General features: G+C 41.0%; 1 long non-coding RNA gene across 1 annotated transcript; it reads right to left on the bottom strand.

Annotated features, from left to right (window-relative positions):
* Positions 1-2,049: 2,049 nt before the first annotated feature.
* On the bottom strand, positions 2,050-8,079 carry LOC123997099. The gene is made up of 3 exons (XR_006832084.1): positions 7,928-8,079; positions 7,347-7,457; positions 2,050-2,885 (listed from the first exon to the last, which is right to left on the bottom strand). It is a non-coding gene; the product is annotated as an uncharacterized LOC123997099 (long non-coding RNA).
* Between the last annotated feature and the right edge of the window lie 334 nt (positions 8,080-8,413).

The raw sequence follows: 8,413 nt of genomic DNA on the forward strand, positions 1-8,413 counted from the left end.
ACAGCGGAGTCAATCACCACCTTCCGGAGACACCTGAAACCCCACCTCTTTAAGGAATACCTAGGATAGGATAAGTAATCCTTCTCACCCCCCCCTTTAAGATTTAGATGCACTATTGTAAAGTGACTGTTCCACTGGATGTCATAAGGTGAATGCACCAATTTGTAAGTCGCTCTGGATAAGAGCGTCTGCTAAATAACTTAAATGTAAATGTAATGTATGTACAGTGCATTTGGAAAGTATTCAGACCCCTTGACTTTTTCCACATTTTGTTACATTACAGCCTTATTCTCAGGAATGATCAACAGAAACCAGGATGCATCTGAGCTCAATTTCGAGTCTTATAGCAAAGGGTTTAAATACTTATTTAAATAAGGTATTTCTATGATTTTTTTATATATTAGTAAAAATGTCTAGACCTGTTTTTGCTTTGTCATTATGGGATATTGTGTAGATTTCTGAGGATTTATTTATTTGAAACATGTTAAGTAAGGCCCTGATTTGACTGGCTCCCTGTCCTCTGAAGGCCCATGGGTGTGTCTGGGGAGTAGCTGGCCAGTTGGATCTGTCTGTGTTCTTCACATCCCTGCTGCAGCGCCTGTGTTTATCCTGGCCCCCCAACACTTCTCCCCAGGACACGGAGGGCATTCTTCAACCTGATCCACAAACCCAAACCCTTCATCATGCTCTGTCACAGCCTTGGCACCAAACACTGAGACCAGGGGCCGTATGTTTCAAGCATCTGTATCAAAACCCAACCGGAGTTTAGTAAGCACATAGGCCAAGATTGTCTACCAATGAGTGAATAATATGATGAAACTAATGAGTGAATAATATGATGAAACTAAGGGTCTTCTTTAGTCTTAACACCAAATGCTAGCTAATGAAAATGCTAGGGCAGCAGGGTGAATAACGGAATTAAACTTCGCTCATCTCAAAACATGCTGTGTGAACAACTTTGATTATCAAGGGATTTTTATAACTAATGGGATGTTGAAGTAAAGAGGAAATTCAACAACTCTTGAAGGACAGTGTCTATGAGCTGAAATGTGTTGGTTTGAACAATAAAGACACATTTCTATCAACTTCCAAGAGTTGCAGAATGTTATCTTCAGTTCAGTTTGCTCCTTAATTAAAGTCCCTTGGTTGGAGAGTGAGGTAGTGATGATGTTCCTTGCCCTTTGACTAATGATGTTGACAGTTAGATACCCATCTTGGGTAACTGCTACAGCTTGTGGTGGAGTAATCATGTTAAAACAAAGTAGACTAGAGGGAGATGAGCTAAAGGTGAATCGGAATGGAGACAGCCGTATAGCACCGTGAGCACTTTTTACATTTTTATTTTATTGAATATTAAACATACAATCTACCTGCAGTGAAGCCGCTCAACATTTACATTGTCATCTAACAGACTCCCATCCAGGGGGACCCACAGAAGCAACCAGGGTCAATGTCCTGCCCAAGGGCATGTCGACAGTTCTCCCACATGGTCAAAAACAGGGACCCGACCCAGGAACCTATCAGCCACCGGCCCAAGTTCCCAACTGCCAGGCCACCAGTCCTCCAAGACCCCCCCACACAGTTCCCGAGAGCTGCCCCTCAATCATCCGAGACCCCCCCCCTGATAAAAATAATAATGTTAAAATCATTCCATTCCCGGTCCCCCAATGCAGCAACAATGAACAAAAGCGAAAAACAAAGGAGAACATAAAATGACATCAAGGACAACTGAATAATTTTGAGTGCATGTATGGCACTATTTACGTGTGAATGAATATTTGCATGCATGTGTACCAACACCTGTACGGCATCAGCCTCAGGCAAACAGGCATTAAATGTAACAACGTTGCCCCTCAGTTTCATTCAAAGTTTTTGGTTTATTTAGACTTTATTGTACTGTATGTTATAGGTTGTGTGGGAAAGTAAGATGACTAGAGTGTTGAAGAGGTAGTGGGTGTGTTATTGTACAGTGCTGTTGAATGGATGTGACCTTAACATGATAGAATAGACCTTGCCTGTTCAGTTTGAGGCAAAAAAAAGCACTTTCCATGTTTTTCAGAATGTTTTATTCAAATGTTTGGAAAACTGTTATTATATGGTAAAGTATGTCGCTTATCACGCTAAGAAAAATATAATCAAATTGACGCTGCACAACAGTGATTGGTTTATGTAGCGTTCTAGGTTTACTTGTCTAAAATCTGTCAAACATGAATAAAATTGGGCACAAAGTATCTAGGTTCAAACATGTACACTTTAAAGTGAAATATTGTTTTCCATGATGTATCATAAATATAAAATAATTGAATGAATTGTATTGCCACAGTCTAAAAATGTAAAAAATCATACATCTGTAATTCACAGGCGTGTGCTTTCATGGTAAGTGAGTAATGTGTTGATTGTGTGTATCCCGTCTTGTAAGATGTGCCATTGTCTTGTATGTAGACTTCCCTAATGCTTTTCCCTGATATCATTATGGGCTGTGTACATTTGAGGTTCTTCCGTTGTCTTGGCTTTGATTGGAATCTTGAAATCAGTCTCTTTGCGGACGGCCTGGTCCCTGCTTGGCATAGGTCGAGAAGGCTAGCGACAACCAACACGACCAGCATCCGTCCCACCTCCACAATGGCTTAGTGCTGGGAGCACCAGGGTCTGTACCCCGATCCCCTGAAGCCTCACCACAGTGGGAAGGGAGGCCAAGAGGTACCTGGTGGAGGGATAGGGCTTAAGTACCTCCGGGTGCAGGAGGAGAGAGCAGGCCTGACTCATACGGGAAAGGGGTACTCCCTCTGGGTGCTGATTCATCAGGTCATGGAGGCTGCTCCTCAGTCTGGTCAGGTAACTGTTCTGGGCAGTAGTAGGGGCTGCTGGTCTTGCAGAAGTCCTTACTTTTTAAGAAAAAGAAAATATATTAATCTTATGAGGTTGCACTCAGGTGCTATCCTCTCATTGTTGTAATATAACCAAATTAGGGATAGTTAAAAATGTACTGGGGGGGGGGTCTGATCCAATCATGACTCCCCTTGTACTGTAAATCACTTGCAGAATCTCTCCCCTCAGAATGAGAAAGCTCGGTCGACATGGTTGGATATTTTTGTGTGTAAAATGAATTATGTGAGAAATGGCAGTGGGAACACCTTTATGCACAAATATTGATATAATGACCATGTCGAAGTAAACTGGGGAGTCATGCGATGATATGTTAAGTGGTCCTCCCACTACAACTCGTGAAAGCATGCAGTTGATTAGCAGATTAAAGAAATTATGAACTTCACAGGGTGGTGAGTATCCAAGGTGGTGAGTGTCCAATCAATATTGAGGGTCTTATTCTGGTGATATGATGATCGATGCTTGGCTGCTGTTAATAATGCGCACATTTGCTATAAAACAACAGTTTTTGTGACAAAACCATCAGTAATGCTGATAATGCCATGGAACCCATTTAACTTGTATTTTTCATTCGGTACAAGAGAATTTAACTGCAGAAGTTATTTTTATGTGCACTAGGTCATCACGCACAGCCGTTTATCCACAATAAGTCAGTTGGAAACACATCTCCAGTAGGAAAATGAGTATATTGTTTTATGTAGATTTTAGAATATTCACATAATCTGTAAATTGGAAAATAAATTCTATGGAGGATAATTACAATGGCAGTGCTTAGGTAAAATCACCAGGGAAAGCAAACCAGAGTGAAAAAAGCCATATTACAACCTATGTGTTGTGAAATTGAGTTGTTTGCTCTATAACCTGTTAGTTCATATGCCTTGCCACCGTGATATATACAGTGCATTCGGAAAGAATTCAGACCCCTTGACTTGTTCCACATTTTGTTAAGTTACAGCCTTATTCTAAAATGGATCAAAAAAAAAAAAATCCTCATCAATCTACACAAAATACCTCAATGACAAAGCAAAAAAAGGGTTTTAAAAATTGCAGCTAATTTATTACAAATAAAAACAGATATGACATTTACATAAGTATTCAGACCCTTTACTTAATACTTTGTTGAAGCACCTTTGGTACCGATTACAGTATCGAGTCTTCTTGGGTATGACGCTACAAGCTTGGCACATCTGTATTTGGGGAGATTCTCCCATTCTTCTCTGCAGATCCTCTCAAGCTCTATCAGATTGGATGGGGAGCGTCACTGCACAGTTATTTTCAGGTCTCTCCAGAGATGTTCGATTGGGTTCAAGTCCGGGCTCTAGCTGTGCCACTCAAGGACATTCAGAGACATGCATTGTCTTGGCTGTGTGCTTAGGGTCATTGTCCTGTTGGAAGGTGAACCTTTGCCCCAATCTGAGGTACTGAGCACTCTGGAGCAAGTTTTTATCAAGGATCTCTCTGTACTTCACTCTGTTGATCTTTCCCTCGATCCTGACTAGTCTCTCAGTCCATGCCACTGGAGAACATCCTCACAGCATGATGCTGCTACCACCATGCTTCATCATCGGGATGGTGCCATGTTTCCTCCAGACGTGACACTTGGCATTCAGGCCAAAGAGTTCAATCTTGGTTTCATCAGACCAGATAAACTTGTTACTCATGGTCTGAGAGTCCTTTAGGTGCCTTTTGGCAAACTCTAAGCGGGCTGTCATGTGCCTTTTAATGAGGAGTGGCTTCCGTCTGGTCACTCTACCATTAAGGCCTGATTGGTGGAGTTCTGCAGAGATGGTTGTCCTTCTGGAAGATTCTCCCATTTCCACAGAGCAACTCTGGAGCTTTGTCAGAGTGACCATAAGGTTCTTGGTCACCTCCCTGACCAAGGACCTTCTCCCCTGTTTGCTCAGTTTAGCCAGGCAGCCAGCTCTAGGAAGTGTCTTGGTGGTTCCAAACCTCTTCCATTTAAGAATGACGGTGACCACTGTGTTCTCGGGGACCTTCAATGCTGCAGACATATTTTGGTACCCTTCCCCAGATCTGTGACTCGACACAATCCTGTCTCGGAGCTCTACAGACAAATCCATCGACCTCATGGCTTGGTTTTTGCTCTGACATGCACTGTCAACTGTGGGACCCTATATAGACAGGCGTGTGCCTTTCTAAATCATGTCCAATCAATTGAATTTACCACAGGTGGACTCCAATCAAGTTGTAGAAACATCTCAAGGATGATCAATGGAAACATGATGCACCTGAGCTGAAGTTTGAGTCTTATAACAAAGGGTCTGAATAGTTACAGTATGTAAATAAGGTATTTCTGTTTTTTAATGTGCAAACATTTCTAAAAACCTGTTTTTGCTTTGTCATTATGGGGGTAGATTGACGAGGGAAAAAACGATTTAATCAATTTTAGAATAAGGCTGTAACGTAACAAAATGTGGAAAAGGGGAAGGGTTTGAATACTTTCCGAAAGCACTGTAGGCCTAAGGCCGAGACAATACGTGGTGGAGTCTACAAAGCATATTGCATGTAACATACATTTACATGGCCAATCAAGTTAATATTTCCGACTTTTTCGGACTACTAAACAACTATTGATTTAGAACACAGAAGAGTTACTGCAAGTCGCAGAGGAAACGGGAGCTGACTCCCCTATTCCAGCACCATTTCAACATCAAATCACCTATGCTTAGTCTAGTACAGTGACAACAAAGATACAAAAAAACAATTTAGTCCAATCAACATCAGCAAAATATCATCCATGGTACTAATTTATGTGTGTGTAAGTAGAAAAAGAGAATCATCAATGCCATCCTCCTCTCTTTCATGCTACTCAAACGGTCTATGACTCTACATGCTTTTAGTTTTTGTTGTCCTAGGCTACCAGCTAGTTGACAGCTAGCTACATTTAGCTACATGTTGAAATTCCATCCTCAGGCCATGGGCACAATGTGGTTGAATCAGTGGTTGAATCAGAATTGCTGTTATAATCATTGGCCAGTACGGAGAATTAAGTAAAACCACAAGTTCAATTCCCTGTCTCCATCCATGCCTAATTTAAGAAAGGGACGATTTTAGCAAACCTGACACTTTTTTGTTGTTTTGCAACAGGACCATTCACAGTTGAGCTCACTCAGTTGAGCTTCTTTCTTTTTTATCAAGGGAGGCCAAATGTCTGCTGGCTTCCATTGCATTCAATGCAATGGGCAGAAACAATGTCATATTAATTTTGACCAGACAGCATCAGATAGATGTGCTTCACATAGTAAGACAGAGAGGTGCTTTCTCCAGTGAAATACATTCAGCCTCTTGCGATTTGAAGGAAATGTATGAAACGTAGAGAGATGAAAGATTTTTTTTAAAGGTAGATATATTTTGTTCTTGGTAAATGTTTTGGGGAAGCCTGGCTTTCCTTGGCATCCAAGCATACACGCCACTGGATAAATGTATTGTCCCTAAACAAGATCATTAGGGGAGCCTTTTGAGCTGCTTGTCTCATTCATGCGCAATGATGCACCTAGCCTCCACTGCCTATTAACTATTCCTATTTGTTCTAGTGGATTCATATGGAACATTTGTGCAGGTTGCTTTTATGTGTTGCTTGACCGCTAGTAGTAAGCCTTCTGCAGATCTGGAGAAACGATCAACCACCATTGTCACGATGAATGGTGGATAGAGGGCAGGATAGACGGTTAGACTGGTAGACTATATTGACCTTTGGTATAGTTAAGCAATAAGCCACGAGGGGGTGGTAATATGGCCAATATACCAAGGCTAAGGGCTGGTGTTATGCACGAAGGATCACGGATAAGAACATTGGCCATATATTGGCCATATACCACAAAACCCTGAGGTGCCTTATTGCTTTTATAAACTAGTTACCAATGTAATTTAAGCAGTAAAAATGCATGTTTTGTCAGTCTGATATACCACCGCTGTCAGCCAATCAGCATTCAGGGCTCAAACCACCCAGTTTTTTATTAAAAGTTAGAAAGCAGGAAAACCATAGCGCATAAGGGAAATACCAAAACACCTTGATATAGTGGAGGCGCATGCAAGCAGACAAGGAAAGTTGGCTAGGATTTTTTATTTATTTTACCTTTATTTAACTATGCAAGTCAGTTAAGAACAAATTCTTATTTTCAATGACAGCCTAGGAACAGTGGGTTAACTGCCTGTTCAGGCGCAGAATGACAGATGTGTACCTTGTCAGCTCGGGGGTTTGAACTTGCAACCTTCCGGTTACTAGTCCAACACTCTAACCAATAGGCTACCCTGCCTAGGATAGAAGACATTATATAGTAAAATCTGCAAAAGAGTGAATGTAAACCATGGGAGAACACACTACCCTTCCCTGTGCCCAATAAAAAACACACAACCCTCCCCAAAGCAAAAAGGTTGGGTTGTCATATACTGGTCTTACAAAATACAGTACCCTAACTAATTTTAAAAAGAAAGCTCACCTTTGTTAGATGGTGTTTGAAGGGCGTCTCTATAGCTCATGGTTAATGGACTATGTTGGTTCTCTTTCCCCATCATCTGTCTTTGCTGCTGGATACTTCAACAATAAATATCTGTTGTAGTACAACAATGTAGTTATGTTCAATGATGTTCAAACCTCAGGCATTTACAGCTACTGTAGTAAAACAATGTAGTTATGTTCAAACCTCAGGCATTTACAGCTACTGTAGTACAACAATGTAGTTATGTTCAATGATGTTCAAACCTCAGGCATTTACGGCTACTGTAATACAATAATGTAGTTATGTTCAATGATGTTCAAACCTCAGGCATTTACGGCTACTGTAATACAATAATGTAGTTATGTTCAATGATGTTCAAACCTCAGGCATTTACGGCTACTGTAATACAATAATGTAGTTATGTTCAATGAAGTTCAAAACTCAGGCGTTTACTGAGCTACCTGTCGTCACTAGGCAGACAACTTTACAGCCATAGGCTCTCGAGCACTGGCTCATTCTTCAACATGTAAAACAAGAAACAACAGGTACGAATACTTAACGTAGTTGTAGAATAAACTTACCAAACAGTTTTTTAGTTGCTCTCCTCAAGTCGATATTTTACTTTCGGTTTCACAGAAATGAAACAATCAAATACATCCTTGTTGTCCATCGCTTCATGGGAGTGGTTTATTAACATTCTTAACAGCAATACACCTTCTCCGATTCGGTGCCCGGGGAACAGTGGGTTAACTGCCTTGCTCAGGGGCAGCATGAAAGATTTTTACTTTGTCAACTCGGTGATTCGATCCAGCAACCTTTCGGATACTGGCCCAACGCTCTAACCACTAGTGAGCTACATAGAAATATATTTCTATAGAATGATTCTATTTCTATGGTGGGGAATCAGAATAAGCCTTTGTTGAGCTCCACACCAGTAGGACGTGATAATCAGTAGAAATAAACAATGCCATACAACTTCATGAAGTGTGGGTATCATCTGTTTTATGTATGAAAGTGGTGATTACTGGGCAGACCACGGTTTTGTTTGAGTAAAATAAAAATGAAAT

This window comes from Oncorhynchus gorbuscha, linkage group LG15 (assembly GCF_021184085.1).
Source record: "Oncorhynchus gorbuscha isolate QuinsamMale2020 ecotype Even-year linkage group LG15, OgorEven_v1.0, whole genome shotgun sequence".
Taxonomy (NCBI): domain Eukaryota; kingdom Metazoa; phylum Chordata; class Actinopteri; order Salmoniformes; family Salmonidae; genus Oncorhynchus; species Oncorhynchus gorbuscha.